Source organism: Furipterus horrens, unplaced genomic scaffold, assembly GCF_987537825.1.
Source record: "Furipterus horrens unplaced genomic scaffold, mFurHor1.1.pri manual_scaffold_4, whole genome shotgun sequence".
In the NCBI taxonomy this organism is placed as follows: Eukaryota; Metazoa; Chordata; class Mammalia; order Chiroptera; family Furipteridae; genus Furipterus; species Furipterus horrens.
In genome coordinates, this window is record NW_028327174.1 from 170,452,179 (window position 1) to 170,467,249 (window position 15,071).

Genomic DNA, 15,071 nt, shown 5'->3' on the forward strand with positions numbered 1-15,071 from the left:
TTGGGTTTATTTGTATTGACTGTGAGCAGGATTTGGCCATGATGAGCTTGGATAAGAAGGACTCTAGCCTCTACTGTTCCTTTGGACCTGGGTTTTACTCCATTTCCATCTTTTTCAGTCACTCCCAACTTTCTCCTCTTAGTCCTGCATGGATGTGACCTCCTTTAGGCCAGAGATCAAGGTCTTCTCTCCAAGTACCAATTTTCTACACAGTGAGTGGTACATAGCAAGTGGCAAAATAATATTCCTTTAATTGAACTGCAGACCTCTTGCTGCTTCTCTACTTCCAAATATAAGCTTCAGCTGGCCAGAGGGCCTGTGGTAGTTACCTGGTTGTTATTCTTCATTGAGGCCCTGCATTGAACATTTCTTACCATGAGGTCTGGTTCTAGACAGGTGCTGCAAGGTGAACAATGGCTGCTTGAGGGAGGGAGAATATTTCTATTCCAAGCATTCCCCATTCTTTATAGGATAATGCAGGTTTTATGCAGGTCCTTTCTACCAGACTATCAAGGGATGTGAAATATTTGGATGTCAACTTTACTCCTGAAGGGTTTCAGAATCAGATTGATGACTGTATATCAGCCAGCATCTTCTAGATTCTCTCTGAGGAGTCCCAGACATGTTCAGGTGGAAGACCTCAGTGTTTCATGGAAAACGCAATGTAATACAATCTTTTTTTGAGGATTTACTGTAATTTATTGAGAGCCTCCCCTCCCTGCCCTGAAAGTCTCTAGGTCACTTTTCCCACTTGTAGATCTTGTGTGCTAGCCTCAGGAAGATGGTTGGGGGCAGGGGTGATGAGCACTGCTCAATGAGACCCATAATGTGGTTGTAACTGTCTTCCTCATACTACAATAAATACAGCTCGTAGATTCAGCTCCTCATAGAGTGCCTTCACCTGGGCCACCTTCTCAGACTCTTGCTGCTCATAATTCTCCTGCAAGATCTGGTGCTATTTCAGAGAGGCCTGTTGCAGATGCTGAACCACCAGTCAGCTACATTTGTTGTCCTGGATGTCAGTGCCAGTCTTGCCTGTCACTCTGGAGTCCCCAAAGAGGTCAAGGTAATCATCCTGAATCTGAAAGAGCTTCCCCATCTCCAGCAGGGTCTTCTGGGCATTGGCATGTTCCTTCTCCACATCAATCACTGTCATATACCTGGCAGCAGCTACAGGAAGGTAGAAGGAGTAGAAAGCTGTCTTATAATAACTTGACAATATATTTGTACCCCTCTTCAGAGAATCTACCAAGATCCACATTGCCTTGTGGGGCTGTGATGAGGTCCAGGGTCTGTCCAATCTCAGTCTGATAAGAACTCTCAGGAAGAGCTAGATCAGGTTCAGGTAATAGGGCTGCTCCTAGCAGTAGAGCTTCAGCAGTTGGTAGACACTTGCTTCCAGAAACATAGCATCATTGGTTGAATCTAAACCTATGCCTGGTTTCTGATACCAGCAGATCTGCCCCCCTTGGGTGCGGGATGAATCCATAATGTTGTCTGACACCAGGACAAAAGCTTGGAGAAGTTCCACACACCAATCCACAGTCATGGTCTGCAAGAGACTATCAGCATCCAGCTTTCTTGGTTCCACCAGATCCTGGAATGTTATCAGCACTGTCACATACCTCATTGCCACTTGTCTCTAATGACATTGTACTCCAGGATCTCCTTGAGCTGGGCAATAGCATCTCCTATTTCTGGGTGCCCCATGTCATCCTCAGCCAGCACCCTGACAATCTAGGAGAAATACTGGATGGAATTCTGCTTTTTTTGGGTCATAAACATCCAATTTCTGGTCTCCATTTATTCTGAAGGAGGAGTAAAGTACTCAGTTGTTGGTTCGGATCCTTGGCCCTGTAATACAGTCTTAACGCTACATTCCCCCAACAGTCATCCTGGAGAGTACTGAGACATGAACCTTGGGCACTACCCCAGAGCTGCTGGTGTGGAGGGTGTGGGGTGCATGAAAAATGAGCAGGCAGCTATTTTACTTGTGTCAACATAGGACTTTCAAACCAAGGTGGATACAAACTGGACAGAATTATTAAAAACAAAAACAAAAACACAATGTGCATGGATATACACTATGGATTTGAGTTAACCTATTGAATGGCCACTATGAATCTAGTACAAAAGAAGTTCAAGGTATTGTTTTGGTTTTAGAAGGAGAGAGACTATTTTATTTTAACATAATTTCAAACACACATGATCCAGTCTGGTGTGATACAGACTCAGTCCTTTAGTGAAAAGTGAGGTCAGCATGCCCAGAGGCCTGGAGAAAAGAAATTGATTTAAGGTACTAAACTGGGAAACACAGTTCTGTTTCCTTCTGAATGGATCCACAGTGGTGCTGGAAAACCATCTGGAGAAATGCAGCCCCAGGAATAATAGCATGCTGTAATGCATTTGATTAAAAAGAGGAAGAAAAACCCATGGTGTATGTTATTCTCATGCTAGGACTGGGGAGCAGGCAGCCTGCAAGTCATGATCCATGGAGATTTTGCCTGGATTACTTTAAAAGCACTTTTGCAGAGCCAAGCAAATGAAAGTCATGTGTTTATTCATCAAGGAGACCTTCTCTTGGGAATATTTTATTTGCAGTTCTATAAAGAGACAAAACCTCCACATTTTTAATCTTCTATGTAGGAACTTTTAAGCACTGAAAAAGCAGTGACTGGAAGAATGGATGTCTCAGAAATCTTGATAAAGTTCAGGAACTTGTCCAGGCTCTTTGAACTTTTTGGCTGTGTCATATTGGATTCTGTGTCTGTGCTAGCAAGTTCACTTGCAGAGTGTACATTTCTCAGGCTATTTCAGTGTTTTTATCAAGGGCTTGGCCCCAGAAAACCAAACGTAACAAACACTGAGACACTCAGTCTTGAGTGTGGGATATCTGAATAGCCCCCAAATTCCTCAGGCTTCAGTGGGAGTTTGAGAGCCATGCTGGGGTCATTTATTTCATCTGGAGGAAATCTACCAAGAAAAAATGTCTTTGAGGTATTTTAGTGGTCAGATTCCAAGCCTCTCAGTCAAGTGGTATCAGCCCGATGCAAAGGGTCTCACCATAACCTCACAGGACTAGTGGAATGAGACATTCCACTTCATTGTTTACAACTTTAGAAGGTGCATAGTCCAACTCAAGAAGCCAACACTGCTTTGTGCCTTTGGTTTGGACCATGGGAAAGTGGTTTCAACCATAAGTCATCTTACTTCAGCTCTTCGTAATTCTCTGTATAGAGATGGTGACCTGTCTTGAGTTTCAGGGCACTTGGTAAATGTTTTTAAATATGTTAAGTCTAGAAAATTATGGAAATGAGCTTTTATTTTCTTGTCACACTTTATTTTGTATGCCATTGGAAATAAATGGAGCTGCTTTTGAGGTAATATGATTTAGGTAATATGCATTAGTTACCTATTGCTGCTTAACAAATTACCCCAGAGTTCAGCAGATTAAAACAATAAATATTTATTGTCTTACAGTTTTTGTGGATCAGAATTTAGGCATGGCTGAGCTGGGTGGTTCTGGCTCAGGATCTGTCATGAGGTTGCAGTCAAGATGTCAGCTTGGGCTGCAGCCATCAGAAGGCTCAACTGGGGCTGGAAGGTCTGTTTCTAGGGCAGCTCCATTGCATGGCTGTTGCAGGAGGCCTTAGCTCCTTGCCACATGGGCCTCTCAATGGAGCTGCTTGAGAGACCTCATGACATGGCAGCTGACTTCCCCCAGAGTGAACTGAGAAGAGAAGAAGAGTAATCAGAAAGCCTCAATGCCTTGACCTAATTTTCAGAAGTCACACACCTTCCTTCCACCATATTCTCTTCATTAGAAGTGAGTCACTTAGTACAACATACTTTCAAGGGCAGAAATTTTAACGTTCAGCTTTTGGTGGGAAAAGTATCAAACAATTTGTGGAAGTATTTTAAAATCAACACACCATGAGCCTCAGAAGTCATTGACATGGATGTGAATCTCAAGTCCACTACTTATTAATTATGTTGCTGGGGAAGGTTGATGAATCTCTGAGTTTTAGTTTACTCATGTATGAAGTGATATTCAAAATACCTCCTGTGCAGTGTTATTTCTAGGATTATAAATCATGCTTTAAAGTATTTCAGATAGCCCCTAGCCTTAAGTTGGTGCCCAATAAAAAGTAAATATGAGAATGAGAATGATGATGATGATGTTAAATGATCTTGGGCAAGTGAGACAATCACTCTGAGCCTCATTTGATTTATAAAACCTACCTCATGAGACCATTGTTAAGATTTAATACTATAACTTTTGAGAAAGTAGTTCCTGGAACAAAGTATATTCATTTTCCTAGTTTGGAGAAACGCTATGAGATATTTTAGTTGTTCTTGTTACTAAAAAAAAAACTTTTTAAAATGGGAAGATTAGCTGTCATTAATGTCATAAACACTAAAATTGTTAGGGTATATGCACAGAAAAATAGTGAACTCACACTTTAGAATCTACTCATCGAGACAAAAGGGTTCATCTCTCCATTAGAGGGACAGTTTCTTGAATGATCCCTGGCACCGATTGGTTGTCTTGTGTCAGCCAGCCTCTTCACATTGTTCTTGAGATGACATTTACTGTGCCCTCTTACAAAGAATGGTGTAGAGCTGGTCATAAAATATACATGTACACACATACACACCAATCTGTCATTTAATGTGTCATTTAATGCATTGTTACCATCTGAAAACAATTATCCTGTGGATGGTAATGCAATTGGATATGAAAAGGGTTGGAAAGTATCAGAGTGAGGCATTTGGTGGCAAATGGTTTTTACTGTTCCAAAATGATGCTTTGCCCAAAAGCCAGGGGGACTTTTGGTATGACGATAAGGCTAAACCATCAGCTGGTATGGTGTATCTGCCCAATAGAGCAATCAGATCTCAGACCCCAAGCTCAGAACAGTAGCAGGGTGGTGCAATCAGCATGCATTTTTAAACTAGGTCTCTTGTTTCTCAAGAACATTTAATTGAACTGGATTTGAGCAATTCCTGGCGTAAAGTAATAAGCTTGGCTCCAGCAAAGGCCCGTTTATGTGTGGTAATTTCAAGGTTCCCAGAATTGAAGGTAAAGTTGGGAAAGCTACCATTAATTTGAGGAGCAAGGAAAGGAGTACTGTAACAGTGATGCAAATGTAGGAAGAACAAATTAACCAAGACCATCATCTTCCTGCCCTGGGAAGACACTGCTTCCCTCCTTTCTATCTCTTCTTAGTCAAAGGCAGGGTGGGTGGGGAAGGTTCCAGTTTTCCCTGGAATGAATTGTCAAAACTTTCCCCTCCAGGCTTGAAACATGTTCTCCTCTGAGCTGCTCAGCACATTGTCAAACCAGTCTTTACTTGAAAGACATATGGCATCAACACAAAAGATGTCATATAAGTCCCCGCCCACCCCAGCCCCCGTTCTGAAAGATGTTACATCCTGCATCTGGGGCCCACAGAGTGAAGGCTGAGGAGACTAGGCAGTCCTGCAGGGGAAGCTGCCAGGGGCCAGAGACCCCAAATCTGGAGAAGGTCCTTGGCTGGTTTCTGCAGAGCAAATGAGGGAGAAAAACTATTGACGGGGTGGGGGGGGGGGATTAAGGGGACAAGGCGGGGGGAGGCGGGGGGAAAGACAAAGCAGAGGCAACAGGGAAACGTCGGTTTCACGGAGCTTGCAAACCTGAGCTCGAATATTAAAAATGCTTTCATCAGTCTCCTTAATCCAGAGAAATTCTTTTTGGCTTAGATGGGAGGAAAATTCAGTCCCTTAAGGGAAAAGCAAGAGGAGAAGGAGGTAATAAGGATGTGAGTCAGACGGGGAATTGCTGGCAAAAGCATTCATTTCAGGAGGCGGAGGAGGACTGTTCACAGCTGATCTAACATTGCAGACCACTGATAATGCCTGCCTGTATTTTACTGATTTCTCCCTTTAGTTATGAAAAAGCTTTCACTCCATGTAGTGGGGGAAAGGTAAAAAAAAGTTTTTTTCTTCCTTGTTCGCGTCTTCTCTGGGGAATAAGCGGCACTTGGGCTCCAAAGCTGTGTTTTTCTTTGGGTTTTGCCTTTTAATAGGGGTTGCAGAAAGTGGTTATAGACATTTGAGGGGAAATAAAGCTTGTGGTTTATTAACAGAGCTGGTTTTAATCAGCACTGATTTTACTAGGGTAACATTAGAGCTACAACACTGATAACTGATACTATGATTTTCTATGCTTTTAACCCCAAACTGAAGTCTTGTGGATTTACTGACAGAAATGCATTTGTCTCCCTGGCCAGGCTGCCGGGACTGAGTGTTTTGTGAGGTCTGCATCAGAGGAAGACAGGAGAGGCTGGCGGCTGGGGCAGCTGCCTCAGAGAGTCTTCTCAGCTAGAATTCCAGCTGTTCAGAAGCAAGCTTTGGAGACTCACGGCTTAGTGAGGCCAATGGAAGTGAGAGGATGGAGTAGAAGGCAGGCTCTAGCTCCTCTCTGGCCACTCCAACTCAGCACCCTGATGGTCAAGTATTTATGGGCATCTCTTCACAGACCTGAGGTGATACGTCAGGTGGTGACACCTTACATTTTCCAGATGTTGTAAGTAATGTTATTCCTTCTTTCTATTACAAAAGTTGAAAAAGTCTAGGCCATTTCCCAGGCAGAAGGCTGATCTCCTATCCCACCCAGAACAAAAGCTTCTGGATCTCTCCCACCCAGTCCATTAACATGACCTCCACCAAAATCACTAACAATATTCCAACAAAATGTTCTCTGCAAGAGTAAGGTACTTTGTTAGGCTTGTGCTATATGCTGGTCTTCTATGTAATCCTCCTTCACATGCCACTTGCTTCTCCCAAAATCATTCCTTCCCTCAAGGTTCTCATGATGTGGCTAGAGGGCCTGGGACACCCTCCTTGGCTGCACAGTGGGCCTGACTCCTCAGAGACAAACCATATGGTCAGGCCTTTCCCTGTCAATGAAAATGTCTAAGACTCCTTATCTCTGCTCTCTATTATATGTAAATACACACGTGATTATTACATAATATATACATAATGGAGTTAGCTAACACCTACATCACCTCATGTAATTATTGTTTATTACTTGTGGTAAGAAGATTTAAGATCTACTCTCTTAGCAATTTTCAAGTATATGCAGTATTATTAACTATAATCACCTATTGTACATTGGAGTCTCAGAATTTATTTATCATATAACTGTAAGTCTGCATTCTTCACCAAAATCTTCCCATTTCTCCCACTCTCTACCTCCTGGTTACCACCATTCTATTCTGTTTTTATGAGTCTGGCTTTTTTAGATTTCACATATAAATGATACCACACAGCATTTGTCTTTCTCTGTCTGAATTCATGTAACATAATGCCCTCAAGGTTCCATCCATGTTATTGCAAAAAGCAGAATTTACTGCTTTCTCGTGGCTTAATAATATTTTATTGTATGCATAGACCATATCTTCTTTGTCCATTCATCCATTTGACAGACACTTGGGTTCTTTCTATTTCTTGGCTATTCTGAGTAATGCTGCAATGAACACGAGGATGCAGATATCTTTTTGAGATCCTGATTTCATTTCCTCTGGATATGTACCCTATGTGGGCTATATCTGTCCTTTTAACTTTTTCCCTTCCTGAAATATCCCCAATCATATATCACTTTTTCTATGATTTCCCCATCCAGAAGTTGTTTCTTTTATCTACAAACTCCTATAGCTCTCCCAGTACCACGACAAAGGTACAATAGCCTACACATCTCTTCCCTGATAGACTGTACACTGCTGTTGTCATTAGAATATTATTATTATTATTATTTTAATCTTCAGATTTTTTGCTAACCAAGTGCTCAAAAATTAACTAAATGCTGTTTTACCTAAGGTGTAACTTATCTTTAATAAATTAATGTGTTACTCCCTCATCTGGTTGACATATTTACATTTCAATAGGCACTTCTTTCTGGAGAAACACAATACTAAACTTAAAGCTGAGAGTGGGCATTTAAAGTTTGAAGCCAGGTTTGTCATATTATTATAATTAGGGGCAGGTTTTAATTCTAACTCCAAATTTCATCCTGTGGGTGGAGGCCAAATCTACTTACACTTGAGACTTGTTTTGACCTTAATTCTTAATACATGGGGATCAAAGTTGAGGAATTGGGTTGCTATGGAAAATACTACTTTTAGACATAGCTTGTGTTAGCCTTTTCTGTTTAACCAACCACCCCCAAACTAAGTGATTTAAAGTGACAATAAAATATTTTTCAGGGTACTGTGGTTGATGAGACAATTCCTGTGCCATTTTCTCCGGGAGCCACTCACATATCTACATTCATCTTGGAGGTTAGCTGGGCCAGTGGATCAAAACTGACCTCACTCACATGATTGGCAGGTGCTGCTGGCTCTTGGTCTGAATATCGGTGTTCTTCTCCGTATGTTTTCTCATCCTCCAGGAAGGTAAATCAGCTTCCTTACATGGCTGCCTCAAGACAGAATTCCAAGATGGCTAGAGCAAAAGCTACAAGGCCTCTTTAAGCCAAGGCTCCAGAATTCATACAACATCAATTCTACAACATCCTATTGGTCAAAAAATGTTATAAGGCCAGCCCAGAATGAAAGATAGGGAAACAGACCCTTCCTCTTGATGGGAAGAGCTTATGAAATCTACCACAGACAGCTATGTGGCATCTCCATGATTCAGACCCAAATAACTGAGATTAACACTTAGTGCTTTGCAGAACTCCTCTTCTTATTCTGCTCTCAAAAGGACAGAAAAGCATACCAATGGTATGATATCCTTGAGGACTTCTCTCTTTGCCCAGAGATAGGAGAATTTGACCTGTCTCATTTGTGGGGAAGAACTCCTTCTTGGCTGACCACCATGTGTTTCAACAAAACTAAATGATGGCAGGATACTGCCAACATTGCCAAATCATTTCTTGTAGGTGATGGTAATTTCCTCAAGACTGAGTTTTATTTAAGCCTAAGAATATGAAGTAACCAGAGCTGTATCATAATAAAACTGTAATTCTAAAATACGGAGCTTGACTGAGAGGAATTCAGAGGCAGGAGAGAGACGAGTCTATCATTCATAGAAAGTTGAACAATTCCCCCGTATATAAATCTTCTCTTTGCCCTGAACAGTTTATAAATAAGAATGAGTGAGATGCAATGAATTCCCTGGTCATGCCCCTTCACTCAAACCTGAGCGCCATTTCATATAATGTCCCTTTTCACAGTCAGGGAAAGTGCGTGTATTCACCTAGCACCTCATTCAGTGCTCACTACCATGATTAGAGGGAAGGATTAATGTTACATAGTTGAGGAAATGGTTTCTTAGAGGTCAAGAAATTGTTTAATATCTCATAGCTAGTAAGAATTGGAACTGGGATTCATGCTCAGTTCCAGGTTTATCTGAACCTAGACTCACGACAGTGCCCTTGCTCCCAGGAAGAGGTACAAAAGAGACCTTCCAGATAGATCATGACTTGAATAAAGGAATACAAGAGGCCAAGGACTTGGAGGAAAAGGATCCCAGAGAGTTAAGTGTTGGAGGGACTTTTTGAGATGGCCCAGAAGCACAATGTTACTTTATCCCTATCTTTAAAAGAAAGATTCAACAAAAAGAGATTTTTGCAGTAAACAGGGTGGAAAGAGAGAGATGGAAAAGTGGCTGCAGACCGAAGATGTGTACTCTGGTCTCCAATGAGGTTTCTGTGACCAAGACGCATTTCCTATTAGCCAAGGGGCAGATCAGAGAACTACCTGGTGTATTTTCCAGGCAGCCTTTCTGGCCAAGCATGTAATATGACTAGGACTAGGGCAGTTTAGGGTGATCCTGGGGAAAGCTATTGGTTAATTTCACTCAGTTCAGTCTAGCTTATGTAGGGACATCATTTGTCTTCATACCTAAGACCCTGTGCTTTGCAAAGTATTGTAATCCCATACTGCATATGCCTTGTTTCACTTTGGACAAGTCAAGATCTCAAATAGCCCGGGAGGGAGCTGAGCCTTTGAGGGAACGTCTAGTGGTTATCTGGGGACTGATATCCAGTACTGAGGCCCTGAGAGGGGAAGGAAGAATCTCCCATTGCAAAGCCTGTTGCTAGACTCCACACCTTGTGAAGTGGTGTATTTTTTGGCTTATCCCATGTGTGCTTATGACTGACTCAGAATGAAGAAGAGTACCACTCAAAGGCAGGCTTAGAAGCAGAAGGGACTGAGGGAACCTCATCTCTCCTAGACTAAGGGCCAGGATGACCAGGGAATCCTTTCTAAAATGATGGAAGAGAGAAAGGGGCCCACAGACACTGGCATCCGATGTCCTGCGAGTCACACACATAAGAACCTGGAGCCACATTCATCTATGCTGGAAGAATAAGAAAATGGTGTGTCTCTTTTATTCCAATGTTTTGGGGCAAATTTACTCATTATCATATACAGTAGTCCCTCTCTGTATCATGGTTCACTTTTTCTTTAAAGTATATTTTATTGATTATATTGTTACAATAGTTCCAATTTTTTCCCCTTTGCTCCCCTCTGCCCAGCACCCCTTCTCCCCCTATATCATGGTTCACTTATTGTGGCCTCACTGTATCATGGGATTTAAAAATATATTATATTTAATTATTTATCACAGATTTTTTGCTATAGCGCGGGATTTTGTGGTACTATATACATATGTTGTTAAAGTTATGTAGGTTAAAGAGTATAAAATAAATGTAAGGTTCCCACTTCGCAGGGGGGTCTAGAACATAATACCCACAATAAGTGAGAGAATATTGTATATGTATTCAATATATGCATATAATATTTTCTGATATTTCACATTCTTCAGTCTTTTTTAAAAAGACTTTATTTATTTACTTTTAGAGAGACAGAAATAGAGGGAGCAAAACATAGATGTGTGAGAGATACATCATTTGGTTGTCTCTCACAGGCCCCCAATCAGGGACCTGGCCCTCAACCCAGGCATGTGCCCTGACCAGGAACTGAACTGGTGACCTTTCAGTTCACAGACTGGTACTCAGTCCACTGAGCCACACCAGCCAGGGCCACATTCTTCAGTCTTACTTGTCCTGTTAAGTTTTCAGGGAGGTCAAAATCATTTCTATACTTGCATGTCCCTTGGTTCTAGGCTCATAATAGTTGCCATAGTAGACATATGTTTCCTTTGGTGCTTGCAGCATGTTAAAAGCTTATTGATGGATATCAACAAGATTCTTAAATTTTCCAACTATTTTGACCAGAAGAATCAACCAAATAGTGCAATTGAGAGACAGCCTGTTAGTCCCAGAAGCTAACATAGGGTCTCAACCCTTTCCTGAATTTGGTTAGAGTTTAAGGACAGGGTTCTGGTAATAGGATGGCTGGCATCTTGGTACTCATTCTGGGAAGAAGATAGACACCTGACTACCCTTCTGTGACATTCATGATCATGTGGAGATATTTTGTCCAGTGTTCACCTTGGAAACTACACTGCCCCATTAGTAATATCTTCCTCACTCTTTCTCTCATTCCAGCTACATCTGATGACTCCAGTCCTCTAGAAACCAGCCCCAACTGCCTTGTAGCTTAGGACTTTGAGTAGAACTTCCTTTTCAACATAAGGGTAATTATGTGCTATATTACATTGAGAGTGAGACTGACTTTCAGCAATCCAGGGTGGGCTCTGCTGCTTTTATTTATGTAAAAGGATGTTGGGTGCTTAGATGGGCTCTCAGAGGTCACATTTCCACAATGGGCATTGGGAAGTCATAGCTGAGCAATTGATCCACTAAGGATGATACTCATTCTCCACATTCTTCAGTATGAGTGTATTGGGGCAGGGGCAGGGGAGGTAGCTCTGAGTCCATTTCTCCACCTGCTTTGAAGGTACATGGTAAGTGGAGATACAGAATGTTGAGTAGAAAGTTTTTTTTTTTTTTTTTTTAAAGTTTACATAGGCTGAATATTTCTTTAGCATAGTTTATACTATCAGATTTGGAAACTGAGCTTTCCATTTTGGGAAATGAGGAATTATAGCAATTTATTTAAAGGCTCTATCCTTTAAAAAAAAGTTATCATTCTGTTTCCTATGTACATAAGTAATATATTTTTATTGTAGAAAACTTGGAAGAACCCAAACCATGAAGACAAAGTGAAAATTACCTATAATTCTGCTATTAATATTTGTATGTAAGGTTAAAAATAGTGTACATATATTGTAGGCATGGTGTATAACATAATATGATATGTAACATTAAAATATTTTATTGCTTTATATCACTATTTTTTCCTATGAAATTAAGAACATATATATTATAGTGCAACTTAAATGATACGTATTTTTAGATTTTCTTAGAAGTGAGTAATATAAGTGAATACTCTATGGAAGGACAAATGAATGAACTTATGAGGAACCTGAAACCAGATTTACCTGCTCTGCAAGAATAAGAAAGTGGTGTGTCTCCTGTATTCTAGTATTGTGGGGGAAATTTGCTCACTACCTGCATGAGCAGGTTCATTTTCCACTTGGCAAGGGAGGACTTACAACCCTCCTGAAATCTTAAACCAGAGGAAACCTGAGAGATTTAGACTAACCACCTCATAATGAAATTATATTTCACTTCATCCTGATTCTATCCCTAAAACACACACCCACACATATACACATCATTGAAATACTAACTGTAGTTTATCTCGCTGTAAACTTGCCTGGAATAGGAAGTCTGCTTCCATAGACCCTACTCCTACAAATACAAACAATGAACTTCTCTGTCTCTCAGTCTTTCTCTCCTTCCCTCTCTCTCTCTTAAACACACACACATATACATCACCACCACTAACACCACCGCCACCACCTTTCCCCAGGTGTAAACAAATCACTCATGTGGGAAGCTCTTATGTAATTCTAGAGATTTCATCTTTGTTTATGTTGGGCTGAATATTAGGTGTTATTTTTCTTTTTTTTTTCTTTTTGGCATCATAATCTCTCTCTTCAGAGATAAACTATGATTTAACAAATAAACTTCCAAATCAAACCTGCCCAATTCTTTTGAGGTCAACTGCCTCTGACTCAAGCAAATGCTAAATTGCTTTGAGACTTCAGTAGTACTCTTCCACCTTCCAAACACTGTAGAAAGATGAAAAATAGGAAAAAAAACATAAGTCAAAAAATATGGGAGAAAAGTAATCGTATTTCATTTCCCTCTCCTTCAATTTTGGTTAGAGGTTAAGAACAAGGTTCTGGTAAAGAGAGATCTGATCTGAATCCTGACTTTTCTACCCTTAATCCTGTGACCTTGAACATTTACCTCAACCTCGTAAAGTTACAGTTGCCTCATGACTAAAGTGAGAATAATAGTAGTTCTATTTTATAAAATCATTGTTAGGATTAAACAAAAGAGTAGGTATGCAGTACTTGGAACAGGCATTTTTAAATCTAAGCAATTACAATTTGATTATAATAATTAGTCTTTTCTTAATTCAATATTGTTGGGCTAGCATTAACTTGACACTTCAGAATTGTAGAATAAACCACAAAATTCATTATAAGTTTCCTCCTTAAATACTGATTCCATTTTAGTTTGAGTCTTTGACATGAATACAAATATGGATAGCATCTATGAGGAGGGCTGGTAGGGAAAATTCAGACAATTAGAAATAATCTAATATGGTAAAAACAAATGAATACCCAATCAGACCTTCCCAGGATTTCTAAGTACAGCATGTCATTATCCATAATGCAATTTTGTCTCTTGGTCCCAGTACAATATCTAGATTATAAATTAATGGCCTTGATTGGCAAATTACCCAGTGTAGTCAATATTGCTTTATGAGAGTGGTTGTAAGAGAAACTTAATTCTGTTTAGTTACAAAGGAGAATGTCAAAGCCAATGAAGTATGATGCTGTCATGGGACCGGGGTTTAGCACCATGAAACTGATCATCCATGAGTCATTTTTTGGCTCGAACATGGGGCGCCTCCAGGGAGCACTAACAGGACTCACAAGTGTTCTGGCGGCCATCTCAGTGCTGTGTGTTCTACCCGAAATGCACAAACCATGAGACCAGGCAAAAAGGTCCAAGAAGGGTAGTGTTTCATGGATTAATTCTTTCTGGTATGTTCAGAAGATCAGAATTTTGAGAGAACACTGTGTGGACCTGTGTTTGGTGTTGAAGTAAGTGGGGTGAGAAGTCAGGATGACACATAGTGGTCTCACTCTTACGGCTTTTACAAAGATGTCCAGATGGGCCCCTAGAACTTACCAGCAGTTCAGGAGAGAGGTGCAGAATCAGGATTGTGGGTAAATAAAAATCCTAAGAGTTGACAGGAGATATAAAATAGATGAAAGCACCAAGGGAGAAAAAGACAGGAGCCAGACCTTGAAGTGTGCACATTGCACGGCTCTTACCTGAAGGTCTGTGACATCTTTCTGGGCCATTTGTCACAGATGAAGCTACAGAGATTCCCTACAGATTGTGCTGAAATTGAATTGAATGTGATGGCACATTTTCTTCTTACGTTTCTCCTTTATATGTGTGTTCATTGTCCCCTGGCCATCTTGGTGTGCTCTCTCCAGCCTGCAAAAAGTGGCATTTTAAAATTGACATTGTAAGGTGACATCAGTTAATAAAATTATGTAGGTTTCAGGTGTACAATTCTATAATACATCATCTGTATATTGTATTGTGTGTTCACCACCCCAAGTCAATCCTTCCTTCACCATTTATCCCCCCTTTACACTCTTCTACCTCCCTCCACTCCCCTTTCCCTCTGGCAATCACCATACTCTTGTCTGCCTATGAGTTTTTTTCTTTTTTGCTTAATCTCTCCACCTTCTTCAGTCACCCCCAACTCCCTCTCCTCTGAAACCTGTCAGACTGTTCTTTGTATCTATGAGTCTGTTTATATATTGTTTGTTAGTTTATTTTGTTTATTAGATTTCACATGTAAGTGAAATCATATGGTACTTGCCTTTCTCTGACTGGCTTATTTCACTTAACACAATACTCTTCAGGTCCATCCATACTGTTGCAAAAGTAAGATTGCCTTTTTTTTATAGCCGAGTAGTATTCCATTGTGTAAATGTGCCATGGCATTTTTATG

The 15,071-nt window shown here is 40.6% G+C and overlaps 1 long non-coding RNA gene and 1 pseudogene across 1 annotated transcript in view; one reads left to right on the plus strand and one right to left on the minus strand.

Annotated features, from left to right (window-relative positions):
• Nucleotides 1–738: 738 nt before the first annotated feature.
• On the minus strand, nucleotides 739–1,489 carry LOC150013270 (farnesyl pyrophosphate synthase pseudogene; annotated as a pseudogene).
• Nucleotides 1,490–5,689: 4,200 nt separating this feature from the next.
• The window catches only part of LOC150013271 (uncharacterized), a 39,360-nt gene continuing 29,978 nt past the window's right edge, over nucleotides 5,690–15,071 (plus strand). Inside the window, exons 1-4 of the long non-coding RNA XR_016510803.1 lie at nucleotides 5,690–5,966; nucleotides 6,273–6,568; nucleotides 8,250–8,438; nucleotides 11,504–11,592. This is a non-coding gene — a long non-coding RNA (uncharacterized LOC150013271). The remainder of the gene's footprint in view (nucleotides 5,967–6,272; nucleotides 6,569–8,249; nucleotides 8,439–11,503; nucleotides 11,593–15,071) is intronic.